Here is a 2,753-nt window from a genome sequence, read left to right as displayed (position 1 = left end):
GTAGCCCTCCCGTCCCAGGATACGGCTACCCTCAAAGAGTCTGCTGACCGCAAACAGGAGATTACCCTGAAGTCCATTTATACACATTCAGGTACCTTACTCAGACCGGCAATTGCGTCGGCCTGGGTGTGTAGTGCTGTAGCGGCATGGACGGATACCCTAGATAAGGCTACTATTTTATATATGTGTGTATGCAAACTACAGGTGGTGCTGCAGGGCTCACACCCTTTTACTTGTCTTGTAGAGCAACTCTGGAGCTGTTACTGGGTCCAGCTGCTGCAAGAAATCAGCTTGAATGCTTCAGGGGCTTGGGCATGGCCAACATGAGCCCCACACTGATGGGGGTGTATAAAGCGATCTAGGGGTCATCCAAGCGCAACCCCACAAAGGCCGCCATGCCCTGCGTGACCATTTTCTCTTTTCATATGCAGAAGAGGGTTGCAGCCAACTATGCCCATTGCTTGGATGACATCACCATATGCGAATCCATCTGCTGCCGGCCTTCCCCCAGGAATGCTTGCACTAGTTGTTGCAATTGGTTTGTTGTTTGGGGGGTGCTTCAGTATTAGGCAGCCTTCTGCCCTCCCACATTCGTCTGAAAATGTGTTCTCCCTGCAGTTGTTGTCCCCAGATGAGAGTTCCCTTGTGCTGCCTCAGTTGAATCTCCTTTACTTGACGGAGGTGTGCCTGAGCAGCGGCCCTCCCCAGCCCTATCTCAAATCATACTTATTTTGCATAGGTGATACCATGGTCATGAAGATTGTTTTCCCAGGGTGAGGTTCATTCATTGCATTCTGGGTATGCTGACCTCTGTGATTTCCCCAAATGTGGGAAACTCGACTGCATAATTTGTGCTTTCCCCTGGTTGGCTCTGGTATAATTCAGATCTCTTTGTCTCAGGTCTCTCTCCAGCCTAGTTTGCTGTCTGTTTCCACTTCTCTTTTCTTGAGCCCCTCCCTTCTATGCCCTTGCGCACTATCCTGACTTCTCCCGTCTGCTTACTTTGTGCCTTCCAACGCACAATGCGAACTACAGGTGGTGTTGCAGGGCCCACACCCTTTTATGTGCTTTACAGAGCAGCTCTGGAGCTGTTACAGTGCCCAGCTGCTGCAAGAAATCAGCTTGAATGCTTCAGGGGCAGGGGCATGGCCAACATGAGCCCCACACCGAAGGAGGGTGGGGGTGTTCAATGCGAACTAGGGGTCATCCAAGCGCCCCTTTTCTCTTTTCATATGCAGATGAGGGTTCCAGACAACTTTGGCCCACTGCTTGGATGACATCACCGTATGCAAATCCGTCTGCTGCAGACCTTTCCCCAGGAATGCTTGCACTAGTTGTTGCATATGGTTTAATGTTTGTGGGTGCTTCAGTATTAGGCAGCCTTCCGCCCTCTCATGTTTATCTGAAAATATGTGGTCTCCCTGCAGTTGTTGTCCCCAGACAAGAGTTTTCTTGTGCTTCCTCAGTTGAATCTCCTTAACTTGACGGGGGTGTGCCCGAGCAGCCGCCCTCCACAGCCCTATCTCAACACATGCTTTTCTTGCGTATGAGATCTCTTGATCATGAAGATAGTTCTCACAGGGTGAGGTTCATCCATTACATTTTAAAGTAGGAAGGTACAAATTACATATTCAAATTACATATATGTGCTGGATTCAAATGTTTTCCTCCATTCCTTTCTCAATTGTGCCCATCAGCAGCTATTCTAATGTTGCTGCCAATGGGTGTGACACATTCATTTCTTCTGTGGGGTACACTGGACTCCACAAGGATTCACATTGGGGTGTAGAGTAGGATCTTGATCTGAGGCACCAACAGGCTCAAAGCTTTTGACTGTTCCCAAGATGCTCAGCGCCCCCTCCTCTATAACCTCGCTTCCATGAACAGGGAGCTCAGTTTGTAGTTGGTGCCTTCAGTAGCAGGCCACTTAACAGGGGGCTGCCTCAGGCAGCCTATTCTTAGCTATTAATTTTGACAAGAAAAGAAGAACTTTTTTTTATAAGAATCTACAAGGGCTGCAGCAGGCTAGGTCTAATAGACATCTTTACTGCAGCTCCATCACTCCTAGCGGCGCAGTATACTCCCGTGCCCTGGTTGCTGGGTCACTGCAGTGGAGGCTCCGGTTTCTTCCTAAGGTCAGTCACACACACACCGCCCTCCGGGATCACGAGGCCGCTGATGAAAGGGAGGTAAGGTACTTATGTGCCCGCACTATACCGTGATCCAGCGTGGCTGTAGGGGGCGGGCCATGTGCGCACTGGCGTGGACACTGATTACTGGGCAGCCGCTCCACTAGCCACCAGGGACAGTGAAGGAGCACAGCTCTGGGGGGTTTTCTCTTATATTAACCCCATTTTGTACTACCCGCAGTGCATTGTGATAGGTAATAGAGCCTGATTCAGGTTGGATTGCAATCGCAATAAGCAATCCAACTGCAAAAATTGCTAAGAGCATACGCATGCGCCTGCATTTTCTGCGGCACCCCGCAGATAATTCGATCGCCTCTGACTGTCAATCGGTGCTGGGGGGGGGGGGGGGGGGGGCAGCAACACTCCATTTCTAAGTCGGAGATGGAGCGGTGCGTGGGCAGTGCTTCAAAATGGGGTCAGCAACGGAGAAACAGGAGGCGTGGTCAGAGCGGCTGCATGACATCACATGCAGCAGCTGCGATCACAAAAATGGTGGCGGCTTCCTGCGCACACATACAGTCTGCACCAACAGGAGGCTAACCCATTTTTTATGATCACGCTGAA

General features: G+C 50.6%; 1 pseudogene; it reads left to right on the top strand.

Moving 5' to 3' along the window:
- The first annotated feature begins 722 nt into the window (after positions 1 to 722).
- On the top strand, positions 723 to 876 carry LOC135014749 (U1 spliceosomal RNA; annotated as a pseudogene).
- Positions 877 to 2,753: the final 1,877 nt, after the last annotated feature.

This window comes from Pseudophryne corroboree, unplaced genomic scaffold (genome assembly GCF_028390025.1).
Source record: "Pseudophryne corroboree isolate aPseCor3 unplaced genomic scaffold, aPseCor3.hap2 scaffold_288, whole genome shotgun sequence".
Lineage (NCBI taxonomy): Eukaryota > Metazoa > Chordata > Amphibia > Anura > Myobatrachidae > Pseudophryne > Pseudophryne corroboree.
This window is presented reverse-complemented; position numbering and strand designations above follow the sequence as displayed.